Source organism: Ascaphus truei, chromosome 7, assembly GCF_040206685.1.
Source record: "Ascaphus truei isolate aAscTru1 chromosome 7, aAscTru1.hap1, whole genome shotgun sequence".
In the NCBI taxonomy this organism is placed as follows: Eukaryota; Metazoa; Chordata; class Amphibia; order Anura; family Ascaphidae; genus Ascaphus; species Ascaphus truei.
Window position 1 is genome coordinate 12,756,661 of NC_134489.1, and position 18,234 is coordinate 12,774,894.

Consider the following 18,234-nt stretch of genomic DNA (forward strand, 5'->3'; position numbering starts at 1 on the left):
CCGTGCCCCCCCCTCCCCACGTGTCGCCGGTATTGTAAGCCTCCCCATTTCACACCTCACAGGCCCCCTCTATTCACCTCGTCCCATGTATTTCTCTCCCCTCCGTCTCACTCCCTCTCATTCACCCCCTCACGCTCCCCCCCGCCTCGCATGTATTTATCTGCCCAGTGTGTCACTCTTACTACCTCTTTTCCTCACTCCCTCCCTCACCCCCTTCTCACTCGCCCCCACCTTCCATCAATTAGCCTACTTACTCAATCCCCCCCACAAAATACATACCAAAAATCCCCACCCCAAATACATATTAAAAAGACACACACTCCCCAATAATATGTAACGGTCCGACCCCTACCCAATCTCATATGGGCCCATAGGTGTAGAAACTGCCCCCTGTTACATGTCAGTGTAGTGTGGTGCACCTGCTGGCTCACAGGACTCCTTAGTCTCCCGCTCGTTGGTAGTGGGGATTTCACCATGACAGGCGTATGAGGTAGTGCTGAGTTCTACTCACAGTTGGTACAGCGCCTCCATCCCTTCCAGATCCCCACGATAGCAGGGAGGAGTCTCTGGAAGAGAACTCCGGGGTGCATCTTCTTCCTGATTAACTCCAGTCACAGGCAAGAAGGGTCTTTGAATCAAGGGCATCTTTATTGTCATCATGCATGGCAGACTGCCCATCATAGCGGCCAGTACTTAGCCACACATCATATAGCTGTACAGAAGTTCCCTCCTGACTCTGTAATAGAGCCAGGGATATTTCTGCCACCTCTCCCCTAAGGGAGGCTATCAGGTGTGCCAGAGCCCTGGACACAGTGTGGGATCAGCTTGTCACTCTGCCACTTGAGCTGCACAGACTCACAGCTCTTGCACCAGACTCTTGTACTGTCTGGATCTGATCTGACACACTAACTTTAGGAAGTGATGCATAATATATAGCTTCCAGAAGTCCCACCCCTGAGTCACTAATAGTGGACACAGAGCATGCTGTCACTTCCTTTGCTACACCTTACACATCACAAGGGGGTTGAGGGCAAATCTCCACGATGACTTCTGGCACACCTGCCCTCTTAACAGGGATTACTGCACAGAATGAGAGAGGTATGTAAACCTAAAATTACACGGGGCTACAATTACATAATAAAAATACCCCACTCTCCAATAATACATAATAAAAAGCCCCCCCCAATACATAATAAAAAGACACCCACTCCCCAATACATAATTAAAAGACACTCCCCCTGCCCGTTACATATAAAAAGAACCCCCCCCCCCAATACATCCAGCCCTGAAAGTTGGCCCCCAGCTCTCGATCAGCTGCAGGCCTTTTCCTCACTCTATCCCACGCCGAGCTTCCAAAGTCAGCACACACTGAAAGCTGAGGCCCCGCTTACTTCTACTTACGTCAGAGAAGCCCATTGTGCACCGCCAGCGAGCTCGGCGTGGGACACAGAGTGAGCAAGAGGCCTGATGGAGAGCGGGGCAAACTTGCAGCGTCGGCCGCCGGGATCCCTACAGCCACCGGGCCTGGGACACGTGTCCCGGCTGTTCCCCCCTGTCGGCGGTCCTGGATACACACACAGACACAGACCCACTGATACACACACACACAGAGATGCTGATACACAGACACTGATACAGACACAGGGCCGCCGACAGGGGGTGACCGCCGGGACAAGTGTCCCAGGTCCGGTGGCTGCGGGGGGCCTGGTGGACGGACAAAACACTTGGGCCCATGGCCACAGGTCCCTGGCTCTACCCAGCGGTGGGCCCCTCCCTCACTCTGTCCCACACTTCTGACGTCAGCGCGTCACCGGGCCTCCCTGATGCCGGTGCGCGCCGGAAGCTCAGCCCAGCTTACAGTACTTCTGGTGCGTGCTGACATCACAGAAGCCCGGAGCATGCCAGAAGCTTGGCGTGAAACAGTCTGCGGCAAAGAGAGGACAGGTCCAACTGCTTTGTCCGGCTGCAAGACCCCCCACCTGAGGCCAGCCCCAAAGTAAGGGTTTATATGTTTTTTTATTTTTTTTATAAGTGTAGCCAGGTCCCCCCTTCCGTTGCGGACCCCCCCCCTCCTCGTACTCACTGCGGCCGTTCGCGGGGAGGTGTGGGGGCATGTGCGCGAGCAGCGCGCTATCCTCCGACGCGGGCGGTTGACGAAGATGCGTGCGGGCGGTTGCCGGGGACGAGATCGCGTTGCGAGGCTCCCGGCGGTTTCCGAAGCAGGGCGCCGCCATTCCGCATTGCCTCGCGCATGCGCAGTGAGAGCCAAGCGCCGGGAGGCCCACAAACAGCTCGCACATGCGCAGTGATAAGCGCGCAAATGCTAGCCTACCAGGGAAGGCTCTTGGAAGGGACTACAAGTTCCATGAGCCTCAGCCGCGCCCCACGTGACCCCAGGGAGCCAATAGGGCTACAGCATCTCCCTGCAGGGGAGAATAGATACATTTCGCTGGCTTGGAGCACGCTAGTCAGTCAGTGCCAGGAGCAGCCAGGGGAAGGAGGTAGGATGCAGGAGTCAGTGACTCCCTGCACTAGGCCAGCAGCCCCCGAGGCCCGAGATAGCCCTGAGCCACACAGTAGAGTGAGTTGTGTCAGGGACAGGCCCCAGGTTAGGGACCCTGCCCCTTACTATTGAGAGTCAGTTAGGGACTCAGCAGATGCTGCGCGTCCGTCCAGAGGTTTGGGCGCAGACCTTCGTTGTTGCTGGAGCAGCCCTCCGGGTGGGATCGCCCCGGACGGCAGTTCCTGTGTTCAGCAGACATCAGGATTATTTGTGAAGTTCTCTGGCAGGCCCGGGCACCGGAGTGCCCGGCAGGTAACAATCCACAAGTGCACCAACGAGTCCTATCATATTCACACGGGAAATAGTGGCTGCGCAGTCACACATACATATCTCACTTGAAGAGTGGGGTAATACTGTGTGGGGTTACTGGACACTGGGTGGGATCATCTGGTGGAGGTGCAGGTGGAGGTAGCGTCCTGCGAGACGCATTAGTTAGTGTCTCCTCTAGGGAGGGACACCTGTTGATTTGTTAATTGTGATGCATGAGTACGGTCATCTAGTAAAGGCATTAGTTGTTATCCATACTGTGTGTTGAGTGATATATATTGTCCTGCGAGGAAGCACTCCCCCTCTGGTGGGAGCCATCGCAGGTGGAGGCGCTGCACCGAGTACAGGGTTACTCATATTATACTTGCCCCAGGCTCCCCACGGCGGAAGCTCAGCCCTCCTGTGAGCCTAACAGGTAAAGCACCACACCAAGTAACATTAGGTTCCCCTTACATACGCCATATATGCGATTGTTTTTTTTAAATGTATTTGGGGGTTCTATGTATTGTTTTTTTTTTAAAAAATGCATTTGGGAGGTGGGGGGTTTGTATGTATTTGGGGGGTTGTAAATATTTTGGGGGGTGGGGATTTTTTTGTATGTATTTGGGGGTGGGGAGATATTTGCATTGGGGGTGGTTTATTTTGGTATATATTTTGTGGTGGGAATTGTGTGAGGTGAGAGGAAATGAGTGTGAGGAGGGGGATTGAGTAAGACTGTGGCAATTGACGGAGGGGTGGAGAGTGAGAGGAGAGAGGGGGTGTGACGGTGAGGGGGTGTGACGTGAGGGGATAACCAGGCTCAATAATAAAGGTTAAGCCCACTTGGTTACCCCTGATCCGTGTTTTTGGGTCCTAGAGTGTCAGCTCTTGGGCCCAGGCATTGTGTATGTGTCACGGGAGACTAATACCAGGGATCAATATCGCCAGACAGAACACGAGAGTTTATAAAATTGATTTATTGGAAAAACATATGCACAACTATACAAAAGACACAAACATCACACATACCCAAATGGGGAGTACCCTGCCTAACTAGTCGCAGGGACCCACTTGCAGAGATATCCCCTGTTCTCTCTTTGCCCAGTGCCTACAGGACTGTTTTTCAGGCCTGAGACCAGCACTGGATTGGACACCGCAGTTTCTCCCTGTCACAGCAACACCTCTGTAACTCTCTGCAGGCTCTGTCTGCTAGGGGTCTCCCTCCCTGTCTGCTAGGGGTCTCCCTCCCTGTCTGCTAGGGGTCTCCCTCCTCTGTAACTCTCTGCATGCTCTGTCTTCTGGGGGTCTCCCTCCCTGTCTGCTAGGGGTCTCCCTCCCACCTTTTTATATACTTAAACCATAATATTGCAACACTCAGGGCCTGGAGCTGCCTACCTGCCCAGCCCTGATTGGGTGGGTAGGACGGCAACATAACATTTGCAACCATTCTATGCAAACATATTAACCCCTGATTCCTGAGGTGATGGAACCAAGCAACGACATACATATGTACATAACATATAATACAATGCCAATGTATTACTGACAGGTAGGGGTAATGGCTGACTTAACCTTCATTAACAGCAGCCATATTTCCCCCTACCGTCACAGTATGCATTACTGTGACTGTGTGCAAAATACGCGACAATTGCCATTTTTTGTGTTTTACCCTTTTCCAGAGGTACTGGGACCAGGAGATTTTCAGGAGGTAAGTTTCAGGATGGGTTTGCCGGAGAAAGTCTTTACAGATTGTGGCTATGTATTGGGGTTCTCAAGTTATGAGTTACCCCAGAAATGTATCTGGGAATCAAGTGAGATTCTCGGATACATAGAAGCCCAGCGCTATAGTCAGACCCCATCCTGAAAACGTTCTTGCAACTCACCCCTAGGACATCCTGCTTCAGCATTAACCAGGAAAAGGTCAAATGAGGCACAGAGCTCTCTGGTATAAAGAGATAATGCCCATGTACTGCACCGACACACTTTATTCGAGCAAATACCCAGTATGTACCTGGCAGATACCTGGAATGCGCCGCTCCTCACCTCTGACAAGCCCCGTTACGTTTGCCTTCCCAGCCTGGGTTCATGCCTGGCTGACAGGCGGCTGATCTGTTAAATGATAATGATTAGGATTTAATAGGCTGCAATGCTTCGCGTTTCTACCAGATGGCATAAATTCATGAATTGTAATGCAGTATATATATATATACTGTGCAGTATTGCAGCCAGCGGGAATAAAATGCTTCAATCCCTGCTTGGAAAATACCTCAATGCACCCGGGCAGAAAACAGTCACAAACCTCAATACACCCGGGTATACCCGAATTCGGGGTACTAGCCGAGCTCGAATAAAGTGTGTCGCCAGTGTACCCTGAATCCAGTATAGGGGTTCAGGGGGTTACTCCAGCTCAGGATAAAGCTGAGGGTGTATTTATGAGTAAGGAAAATGTTGAAGTCATGCTAGAATAAAACGGTGTAAGTTAGGTTTTAATGTATAACAGGGATGGGCTAGTAAGTGTAGAAACAGTTAAGGTTTTTTACCACTCTTTCTCTCACCCCAACAGACTTAGGGCCTCATGCAGAGCGCAGCGCTATTTACAATCTCGCTATTTTCCGGAGAAAATCGCGCAAAAAACAGCTGAAAATGGCGAGGTAGGAAAAACGCGCCATTTTTTTTTTTCTATTTGAAAATCTCGCCGCGCGGCTGGCGAGAAACTACATCTCACCAGTCTGAAAAATATCCGAATTCAGAAAGGCGCGCTCGCCATCTAGCGGCTGTTTTTGGCGCGATTTTCTTCAATTTTCTCCACCAACTAAAGTTGGCAAGAAGCAGGAGGTCGCCGGCTATAGGAAAGAAAAAAAATGCGCGGTTTTTTTTTTCCCCTTTCAGCTGCGCGCATCTCCTCATTTACAATTCTCCACATGCAGTAATGCTAAAAATAGCGGATTTCGCCCATTTCTGCATATGGAGAATAAAACTCTCCATTAAACCTACTTTTTATTCCCCTCTCCAATTTTAAAAAGCGTTGCTCTCTGCATAGGCCCCTTAGTCCATGTTAATAAAGAAGTGTAGAAAAGTATAGGTTATTGAAACCAGCATGTTGTAAATGTATGAGTTAGGTAACAATGTTTTCTGAATAAGGGGGAAAAGATTAAAACCGCAGACATTTCACCAACCACATCAAAGCAGATAGCTAACTTTAGTTAGGAGCATCCTAGAAAGATGAAATTTGGTATGGGCATTACTGAGGGCATTATAAATGGGTTATGTTTCTGAGCATTAACGTTCACCCCAAGTATTAAATGAATGTCCACTGTAATTTTGTTATTTTAAAGTTATAAGAGTAAATAAATTAACATTATAGACAGCAGGGCATTCTCCTTCATTCAGTCCAGAACAGGAGGTGACACGTAGGGAGTGTAATATTGGGCTTTGAAATGCATGGCAGAAAACCTCAGGGAGTAAGCAATGTATAACTTAGACTTCTGAGCCCCCCCCTGCTGATTTGGTCCCCCTGTGTTGGACTGACATTCTAAGGTGTTAAGTGGGGAGGGGGAGAGGTGAACAGTTTGTCCTGACAGATGTCCAGGGAAGTAGGATTGGCTGGGTATACTAAGCGGCTGAAGTACAAAGTTCACCCATGCCCGTGGCATGCCTTGAAGCCTCTGCCAGTCTCCATGAAGTATGGGCAAAACCTGGCTATAGGTGGGATGTTTGGTTCCCACGCAGTGATTCGCTGCAGACTGTAAAAATAGGACTTGTGAGTTTTTAAAAGTCGGTGCAGCGAATGAGGAGTTAGTTCCATCTAAGTTCCATCATGTGTGTGATTCAAGGTGTGTTTCAAGAATTCCAAGCTCTGAGTAAGACATCTAAGTGTCTCAGAGGCCAAGTGTCCTGTTACAAAGACTCTAGCAGGAAGAGGCTACTTGAAGGAAAAGTTCCCTGGATTAGGTTGCTGTTTGTTTTGCAACTAGGAAAGATTAGTTTTGTTTCCCAGATTCCAAAGTAAGTGTGTCTTTCTTCTGTATTATGTGTAATATTGTGTGTCTGCCTATTTAAGTGAATAAATTAAAATGTATTTCATCTCTCGTTTTGCTCAATGAAATGATCCTGGTAATTAAGGTGTTAAAAGCTTGGTCTCCCATGACAGGGTGAGAGGAAAAGAGGGAGTTCGAGTGAGAAGCTGGGGAGAGAAATACATGTGAGGGGGGGCAGGGATTGAGCGAGAGTGGGGTAATTGATGGAGGGGGGGATAGTGAGAGGTGGGATGGAGGGGAGAGATACATGGGAAGAGGGAGGGAAATATACAGGGCTTGTGAGGTGTAAAATGGGGCTCGCAACACTGCCGACAGGGGAGGGGGGCCAAGTCAGAACTGTAGTCCTGGGCCCCGGGAAATCTGTTTGCGGCCCTGCACAGACACGCTGATACGCACACACAGACGCTGATATGCACACACATAGACTCACTGTTACACACACATACAGTACAGACGCTGATACGCACTCTGATGCACATGTTAATATACAAATACACACACATAGACTCACTGTTACACACACGGATACGCACTCTGATGCACATGTTAATATACAAATACACACACAGACTCACTGTTACACACACATACAGATGCGGATACGCACTCTGATGCACATGTTAATATACAAATACACACACATAGACTCACTGTTACACACACATACAGACGCGGATACGCACTCTGATGCACATGTTAATATACAAATACACACATACTGTAGACTCACTGTTACACACACATACAGACGCGGATACGCACTCTGATGCACATGTTAATATACAAATACACACACATAGATTCACTGTTACACACACATACAGACGCTGATACGCACTCTGATGCACATGTTAATATACAAATACACACATAGACTCACTGTTACACACACATACAGACGCTGATACGCACTCTGATGCACATGTTAATATACAAATACACACAGATAGACTCACTGTTACACACACATACAGACGCTGATACGCACTCTGATGCACATGTTAATATACAAATACACACACATAGACTCACTGTTACACACACATACAGACGCTCATACGCACACACAGACGCTGATACGCACACACATACAGACGCTGATACGCACTCTGATGCACATGTTAATATACAAATACACACACAGACTCACTGTTACACACACATACAGACGCTGATACGCACTCTGATGCACATGTTTATATACAAATACACACACATAGACTCACTGTTACACACACACACAGACGCTGATACGCACACACATACAGACGCTGATACGCACACACATACAGACGCTGATACGCACTCTGATGCACATGTTAATATACAAATACACACACATAGACTCACTGTTACACACACATACAGACGCGGATACGCACTCTGATGCACATGTTAATATACAAATACACACACATAGACTCACTGTTACACACACATACAGACGCGGATACGCACTCTGATGCACATGTTAATATATAAATACACACACATAGACTCACTGTTACACACACATACAGACGCGGATACGCACTCTGATGCACATGTTAATATACAAATACACACACATAGACTCACTGTTACACACACATACAGACGCTGATACGCACTCTGATGCACATGTTAATATAGAAAATACACACATAGACTCACTGTTACACACACATACAGACGCTGATACGCACTCTGATGCACATGTTAATATACAAATACTTACACACAGACTCACTGTTGCACACACATACAGACGCTGATACGCACTCTGATGCACATGTTAATATACAAATACACACATAGACTCACTGTTGCGCACACATACAGACGCTGATACGCACTCTGACGCACATGTTAATATACAAATACACACATAGACTCACTGTTACACACACATACAGACGCGGATACGCACTCTGATGCACATGTTAATATATAAATACACACACATAGACTCACTGTTACACACACATACAGACGCGGATACGCACTCTGATGCACATGTTAATATACAAATACACACACATAGACTCACTGTTACACACACATACAGACGCTGATACGCACTCTGATGCACATGTTAATATACAAATACACACATAGACTCACTGTTACACACACATACAGACGCGGATATGCACTCTGATGCACATGTTAATATACAAATACACACACATAGACTCACTGTTACACACACATACAGACGCGGATACGCACTCTGATGCACATGTTAATATACAAATACACACATAGACTCACTGTTACACACACATACAGACGCGGATACGCACTCTGATGCACATGTTAATATACAAATACACACACATAGACTCACTGTTACACACACATACAGACGCTGATACGCACTCTGATGCACATGTTAATATACAAATACACACATAGACTCACTGTTACACACACATACAGACGCTAATACGCACTCTGATGCACATGTTAATATACACACATACACACACATATACACACACATAGACTCACTGTTGCACACACATACAGACGCCGATACGCACTCTGATGCACATGTTAATATACAAATACACACACACATAGACTCACTGTTACACACACATACAGACGCTAATACGCACTCTGATGCACATGTTAATATACACACATACACACACATATACACACACATAGACTCACTGTTGCACACACATACAGACGCCGATACGCACTCTGATGCACATGTTAATATACAAATACACACACACATAGACTCACTGTTACACACACATACAGATGCTGATACGCACTCTGATGCACATGTTAATATACAAATACACACACACATAGACTCATTGTTGCACACAGCTGAAACACACTGAAATTATACTGAAATTAACGCATACTGTATCTGCATCAGCAGTCGGGTGTACATCTCATTCTACCCCCCATGTTCTATTAAGGACAGCAGGGATTTTCCGAGGGACTTTTCCGCCACTTCAAAAAGTCGAGGACAGCTCTGGAGGGAGGTGCAGGGCTGGATGGAGGAGATGTCAAAAAGGAAGGAAAACATTTTATTTTTTCATGTTACTGCCAAAAGGGGCCAGAAACGCTCTGCAGCTTCTAACACACCCTCAGTTAGGATGTAAATGTTAAAAGGGTGCTGCAAGCTAAGTGCTTTCGCTCTATTGCATACATCTCCAGTGACCCCAGCTACTGTAAGTGCACCATTAATGGGCAGAAATTGCAAGCCATGTGCAAGGAGACAAGTCATCTATTATAGAAGCCCTTTTTTCCACAATATCAATCACTAATGTGTATATATTTGAAGAGAGGAGCTCACTATATTTAAGTAATAATCCCTGACGAACAGGGCATTACAGGGCAGTAATGCCCTGTTTTGAGGGGATTATTACTATTATAGGATAAATGTAGGCTTATTTCATAAATAATAGACACTTTTGAGAAGTTATATAGATTTTTATTAAAATAAAATGGTAAATACATTAAACCACCTCTATATACGCTTACACTGCAGCCATCTATATCCACACAGCCGCCCCCTCTGTGTACACACAAGCGCACACACACACACACACACACACACACACACACACACACACACATTATCTCTGTAGCTACATCCAAAAAAAACTGCTGCTACCACACACACACTGCAGCTCTACACACAGTGCTGCTACGCACACACACAAACACTGCAGCTACACACAAACACGGACACTGCTGCTACACACACACACACACACACACACACACACACACACAAACTGCAGCTACACACAAACACACACACACTGCAGCTACATACACACACACAAACTGCAGCTACAGACACAGATGCACAAACTGCAGCTACAGACACACACACACACAAACTGCAGCTACACACATTCAAACTGCAGCTACACACACATACAACACAAACTGCACCAATATAAACTGCAGCTACACACACATACAACACATAAACTGCACCCATACAAACTGCAGCTACACACCCATACAACACACAAACTGCAGCTACACACTAGACAGACATAAACTGCAGCTACACACACACTGCAGGCACACTTACTTTACACTCTCTCCCTTCTCTCAATTAAGTCTGTCAGCTCTGTTCAGGGAGGGAGGGGGAGGAGTCACAGCCTGCTGCTTCTTCCTGACCAATCCCCTACCCTGTCTCAGAGCTGTTCCTTCCTCCTGACCAATCCCCTACCCTGTCTCAGAGCTGTTCTGAAAGCTGATTGGCTGGAAATAAACATATTGGAAATAAACACTTTGCAAGCAGCCAAAAATTCCGGGCATTATCCGATCAGGAATTCTAACCAATCAGAAAGCAGGATTTCAAAAATGCCCGGAATTTTACAGCTTTAGCCTATAATATGTGATGATAATAACTTTATTTCATATAGTACTTTTCTCCCAATGGGACTCAAAGCACTTCACAATTATAGCATACTGTATGCAGGATTTTTACAGACACAGTCCTGCCCAGATGAGTTTATAAATCTATGGGGGATTTTTTGGTGCGTGAAGCAAAGAGAGATAAAATGACTTTCCCAGGGTCATAGGGAGCTGACACTGAATTTAACCAGGCTCCCCTGATCCAAACTCGGTGTCAATAATTGCAGTCGGTGTCTTTACTCACTGAGCCACTCTTTCCTATTCAGTTGTTTTCAAGGCACATATAAACATAATAAGCACAAACACAATACCTTCCAAGCATCATCACGGTAGATGGAGTCTGCGTACACTGAAACCGCGGTGTTGTTTTAAACTTGAAGATTAAAGTGGTTAATTTATGAAGAAAGTGATCTGCATTTGTTATGTCTAAAATGGAACATAATTTATCAAAACTATTGCTTCTCCTGTCGAATTTGGCCCATTCTGTACTTAAAAAAAAAAACACCAACAAAAATTTACACCACCTTTAAGGTGCCAGAGAAACCCAACGCAGAAAACTATCAAGAGAGTAACACAAGACTAACATTAGACCAGCGGTGCGCAAACTGGGGGGCGCGAGATAGTCAGCGGGGGGGCGCAGGGTTTACAGAGGCTCCGCGCGCTTCCTTGTTGGTAGCACTGACCTAGCATTCGACGGGGCAGCGGGACTACTGCCATTGCCCCATAGTCTAACAAAACACTTTATCTCCCGTCATGCTTCATGTGATGGGTCTTAATTTGGAAGAGGCTGTCCAGAGAGAAGCTTGTAAAATAAAATCCACCCAGTTAAAAGGGCCTATGCACAAGGAGCACGTGGAAATGTCATGCGGTAGGAGCTATTATATGTGACATTGAATTAAAGCTCACAGATACTCACCACTATGGGTTGATGAAATCAACTTATATGTAGGTACACAAAGAACAAAGTGACTAGTGCCATGTTAAATAGGTTATTCGGTCAGTCCCACGTAGAACCAAGGTGACCTAATGACAGTGATTTGTTTAAGGGTATCTGGGGCGGACCCTTTAAACACATCAATACCATTATGTTACTTTTGTCTCGCATGGCATCCGGCAGCCGTTACAAAGACGAAATATATATATTCACGAAGAAACACAGCAGAGACAACCTGATTATTATTACTACTGCAAACCTTTCACCTGAAGTATCTCTCCTACGAACTCTGGAACGCTTCTCAGAGCCCAGCAATATATCAGCCAATTTAACTGGGCCTGGATTGCATTTATCAGCAGGAGTATGTCTAGCAAGAACAGCAATCTGACACATTTGTCCCCATTTCTCCCCAACTCCCCATAGAGTTTTATTGTTGGAGTCTGTTAGAGAAAAAGAACAGTACGAACAAATCAAATAGGGTTTTTCTTTTATGCTCCGTTTTCTTAGAAAGAGATTGTTGGTATGTTCCTTAGTGTTTCTTGTGAATTAGAAAATGCCATGTTTAGTATTCAGTGTAGGAGAGTGCAATACAATATGATACATCTTTATAAGATGGGTCATCTCTCATCTGCTTTTCTAACACCTGCTGCTTATCTACATGGGAACAGAAGGGACAGGTATCCATTGCTACATTGGGATGTTATCCATCTGCAAAGCTATAGGCTACAAAGATATCGTCATTTCATCACCGTTCTCACTTAGATCACTGGTTTTCAACCTACTTTCTCTTGAGGCGCCCCTAATCACAGTGCTTAGTTGAGTGTTTTTCAACCAGGGTTTCAAGGAACCCTTGGGTTCCCCGGGCATCCCTAAAGGGTTCCCCACACTTTTCAGGGCATTTGAAGATTGTACAAAATGCAGACGAATTTACAATGCATTTTATTTCACACACATTATTAGAGAGGGTTGGGGTTCCGCAGAATGTCACAATATAATTACACGGTTCCTTAACCAAAAAAAAGGTTGGAAACCACTGGCTTAGTCGCTGAACCCTTCCCCCCCCCCCCCACCCCTCACCTCCGCAACAGGACAGACAGTCACAGGAGACCACACACAACACCGCACACCTCTCTCCTGCGCATGCTGCTTCCTAGTCTAATTGGCCACATCCCCAAGTCTCCTGAAACCACCTCCTGATTGGCTGCTCACGGTTAATGCAGACAGGCAGGATGGAAGGAACAGTGCCCAACTTTCTCCCTGCTCTGGGAGATCGTGGAGATCCCGTGGCCCCTGTTGATCCTCTCACAGAACCCCTGGGTGCTGCTGAACCCCAGTTGGGAAACTCTGATTTAGTCCTAAATGTATTTTTTCTCTTGATGGTCCAGTTGCTCTGATTGTCCTTGAGAAGTGTAGACGTGTTGTATGTTGTGTTACTTTTGAAATGATGACTTCATACAGTAGATGAAATGAATAGGGCCCTGTGTACCAGACACGTCTCTTTTACAACTGTATATATCCTCTGGGCTTTAATGAACAGATTGAATTGCATCCATTTCTTAAATGATTTGGGGATAAAATTATAATTAACGACACGACGATGATCCCTTTAAGCTTAATATGAGTATAACCAATAACTGAATATTGCAAATGAATTTAATACATTTTTTAATTGTTTAATAATTAATATGATATGCCAGTTATAGAAGGAATGGAAATCTTCATATAACTTTTGAAGAGCTGCCTTTTTAATATTGAATTTGATAATAGGATTTTCATATAAGGTGAATTTATTTTTAATAACATTTTTTTTTTTTTCAACTTTCAATTTTTATTTGTGGATATGAAATATACAGAACCTCACCTCCCATAAGCGTAAATAATCGACAATCCACTTTTAACAATCGTCAAAGGCAAACTCGTGACTAACATGGAAACAAGACAAGACGTACCAGACTCACCAGACTGGGGGGGAACACCAAGGGTGAAGGGAGGGAGGGGGGGGGTGATCCTGCAGACTTCTGGAGATGGACCCGCTCACACCGGGGCGACTGCGTCCCGCTATATTTGAACCTGTCGCTCAGCGAACCTGTCGGGGGACCTATCTAATAAAATCCTATGTCATTGTCCAGTCTGTCCCGTCCAAGGAGAACGCATTTGCTATTATTAGTGCAAAATTGTAGCGGCGTCCACCCCTGAGGTGTTGGATTGGGCTAGCCACGGGTCCCAGACTTTTAGAAATTTAGTGCCAGAGTGGTTGACCCAGCTCGTCAACTGTTCCATCTGGCAAACGTGCCAAATTCGATTCCTAATTTTGGGGATGATTGGGATCTCATTCCGTTTCCATAAAGCTGCGATCTCGCACCGGGTGGCGGTCGCGAAGTGCATGACCAATTTGTGTGTCGTTCTAGACATGTCCTGGGGCCGCCTGCCCACGAGGAACAGCCACGGGTCCAGGGGGATCTCTAACTCGAGAATCCTTTGCAGCCAGTCCCTAATAGCTTCCCAAATCGGGACCACTCTCGGGCAGGACCACAGCATATGGTTGAGGTCAGCGATCTCTCCGCACTGTTTCGGGCAGAGCGGGGAGTATCCTCTGACAAATTTAGCTAATTTAGCAGGGGTATGGTACCACCGCATAAGGACTTTATATGCGTTCTCCTTCAACGTGACACATATTGAGCTTTTTGCGGCTGTTTGCAATATGTGGTCCCATTCCTCGTCCTCTAGACTGTCCCCTAGCTCTGTCTCCCACTGTCGCATGTATCTCAGTCGGGGGCTGTCTACCGTGGCTGGACAGACTACCTCCCTGTACATCCGAGATGTCAGTCCCCGCGTATCCGTGGGACTCGAACACAGCTGTTCAAAGTTAGTTCATGCAGGACGAACGGGGAATTTGTTATAAAATACCCTGACCTGGAGGAATCTAAATAATTCAGTATTTGGAAAGTTTGATTCCTCTTTAAGCCAATCGAACGTCTTGATAGATTTCGTACCCTCCAGGTCTTTCAAGTGATTATACCCTGCTTGCGTCCATTTTATGAATTTATCACCCGTCAGCCCCGGAGCAAAATCCGGATTTCCCCATAGGGGGGTCATTAATGATTGTGGTGATGTGAGGTTGGCTTTAAATTTAGAAGACTCCCAGACCACTAGTGAGTTCGCTATAGCGCAGAGCGGCATCCCAATGCCTTTCTTGCATTGTTTTGGTAACCAGATCAAATCATGTCGCGCCACCGGCGTACAACATTGTCGTTCTAGTTCTGTCCATCTTCTCTTTGTGGGGTCCGCGTGCCACTGAATAATTTGGCTTAATTGTGCCGCTTTGTAATACGCCATTAAGCAAGGTACTGCTAGTCCTCCTTTTACTACTGGTTTTGTCAGTAGGCTTTTTGCGATTCGTGGGCGTTTTTTGTTCCAAATAAATTGGATGATGTGGGCCTGTAGGGCTTGGATCTCAGACTTAACTAACGGAATTGGTAGGGCCTGAAACAGATATAGCATCTTGGGCAGCAAGTTCATCTTTACACTATTAATCCTGCCGAACCATGATATCCCATAGCCCGCCCAAGCCCTGAGATCCTCCCTCAGCTTCCCCATCATCTTGGGGAAATTTGCTTTATATAGGGTGTTGTAGTCCCTGGTGATATATACCCCTAGATATTTGATTGCGGAGGACTGCCACTTAAAATTAAAGTTAAGTTCTAATAATTTTTCCGTTGGTTTAGGCAGGTTGATATTGAGCGCCTCCGACTTTGTCTGGTTAATTTTGAACCCAGAGACCATACTGAATTCCTGTTATATTGGGGTATAACCTAATGTGGGCCGCGAGGGGTTCAATACAGAGGGCGAATAGTAATGGAGACAGCGGGCATCCCTGCCGGGTCCCACTCCGTATATTAAATAGTTCTGACGGGAAACCCTGGTGTCTTAATCTCGCTGTGGGTCCTGAATATAGGGCTAGTATCACCTCTAAGAGGCGACCTCCGAACCCAAACGCCCCCAGCGTCTCTCGCAGATAGGACCAATCGATGCGGTCAAATGCTTTTTCGGCGTCCAGGCTCAACAACATTGACGGTATATTTTTCTTTTTCGCCAGATCTATCAAGTCTATTATCCGTCTGGTGTTGTCCGCCGCCTGTCTGCCCGCGATAAAGCCTACTTGATCCGGGTGAATCAGCCCGGGAAGGACACTACCCACCCTGTTTGCTAGAAGTTTGGTGAAAATGTTTATGTCCGAATTAATCAGGTAGCTCTTGTAGTCTGCCGGGTCCTTGCCGGGTTTGTGGATCACTGAGATAGACGCCTGGAGCATCTGAGCCGGGAAGGGTTCCCCATCTAATATCCCGTTAAATAATTTCAGTAGCTGTGGGGCCAGGATTTTGCAGAATTTCTTATAATACAAATTAGAATAGCCACCTGGGCCTGGGGCCTTGGCTGATTTGAGGGACTTAATTACCTCTGTAATCTCGTCCAGGGTGAAATCACTCTGTAGGGCCTCTCTCTCATCCCTGCCCAGGGTCGGCAGTTTTGCCTCAGACAGGAACCTTTCTAAGGTATCTGCTGTTTTTCGGTTGTGGTTAACCTTATCCCCGTCATATAGTGTAGCATAGTATTTTCTGAATGCTTCCACTATCTGTCTCGGGTCGGAGGTAAGGTCACCCTGTTGTGTTTTGATGGCCGTTATCCGAAAATTTGGAAGCTTGTTTCGGAGCTTGTTGGCTAGTAGAGTATCTGGCTTGTTGGCTTTTTCATAAAATCTACGCTTGGACCATGCTAACTCCTTTTCGGCCTGAGGATAACACTAGGTTAAGGGCCGCCCTCGTATCAATCAATTCTTGCCACGTGTTTTGGTTCTTATTAACGGAGTGCTGTGCAGTGAGGAGTGTTAACTTCGCCTGCAGCGCCTTTATTTTGGAAGCCTTTTCCCTTTTTCGCTTACCAGCTATGTTCATAAGGACTCCCCTGAGAGTAGCCTTATGGGCTTCCCAGAGCGTGGCTTGTGACTGAACGCTTCCCGTGTTTTCTCTGAAGAAATCTCGTATCCGTTCCCTTATCTCCCGTTCAGTTGCGGGGGCTTTGAGAAGAAGCTCGTTGAGCTTCCAGTTTGCTCCGGGTCTGTCTAGCCCTACTAATGTGCACCTCAGCTCTATAGGTGCGTGGTCGGACCATGAGATTTCATGAATCTCTGTGTGACCAACCACTGGGACCACTCTGTTTGATACTAGGAGGTAGTCTATTCGGCTGTATCTGTTGTGGGGGTGCGAATAGAACGTATATTCCCGGGCAACCGGGTGTTGTTCTCTCCAAACATCTGACAACTGACATTCTTGGAGGCCGTGACGTATGGTTAGTAGGTCCTGTCTTTGGGCTGTGTTAATTTGTGTGCATCTGTCCAGGTCAGGGTCTAAGGTGCGGTTTAGGTCTCCCGCGAGGAAGATACTTCCCTGCGCGACTTTGTGTAACTTCCTGAAGAACTGTTCGAAAAATATAGTGTTTTGCTCACACGGAGTGTAGATGGACGCCAATGTTACCGGTTGGCCTTGTATTGTGCCTGTCAAGATTAGGAACCTGCCTTCTAGGTCAGAGTGTTGTTTGTCTATAGTGAGAGCAAGTCTGTTATGTGTAATAATTGCCACTCCCTGTTTTTTGACCTCTGCGGAAGCTAGATAATATGATCTGTAACTTTTATCCAGGAATTTGGGGTGGTTTAAGCGGGAAAAATGGGTTTCTTGCAAGAAAATGATATCGGCTTTCCGACGGTTATATTCCCTGAAAGCAATTCTGCGTTTTGTGGGGCTATTAAACCCTTTCACGTTATGTGAAATCATTACTATATCGTTACTCATCTGGACTGTATGGAGTGGTGACTCTGCGTATCGAGCTTTGTCCCAGTTGGAATCTTCTCACCGACTGGATCTGTCGTCGTCTGACCTCTCGCCGCTCCTCCTCCAGTTTTGTGGGGTCTGTAGCCGAAGGCAAAGGGGGATGACACAATTGGGGGGGGGAGGGTAACGTGTAGACAAACATAAAAACAATTGTTAGCACAGTGGTCACATGACCTTGGTACC

The 18,234-nt window shown here is 46.4% G+C and overlaps 1 protein-coding gene across 6 annotated transcripts in view; it reads right to left on the reverse strand.

Moving 5' to 3' along the window:
- The window catches only part of LOC142498722 (leucine-rich repeat and fibronectin type III domain-containing protein 1-like protein), a 610,172-nt gene that overhangs the window by 331,731 nt on the left and 260,207 nt on the right, over positions 1-18,234 (reverse strand). The window contains exons 3-4 of one of the 6 annotated variants that reach the window (XM_075607040.1): positions 9,714-9,844; positions 4,821-4,918 (exon numbers count right to left, since the gene is read on the reverse strand). The exons of 4 other annotated variants lie outside the window; for them this stretch is intronic. The gene's annotated coding sequence lies outside the window, so the exon portion shown is untranslated. The remainder of the gene's footprint in view (positions 1-4,820; positions 4,919-9,713; positions 9,845-18,234) is intronic. One more of the 6 variants, XM_075607041.1, reaches the window with a different exon arrangement.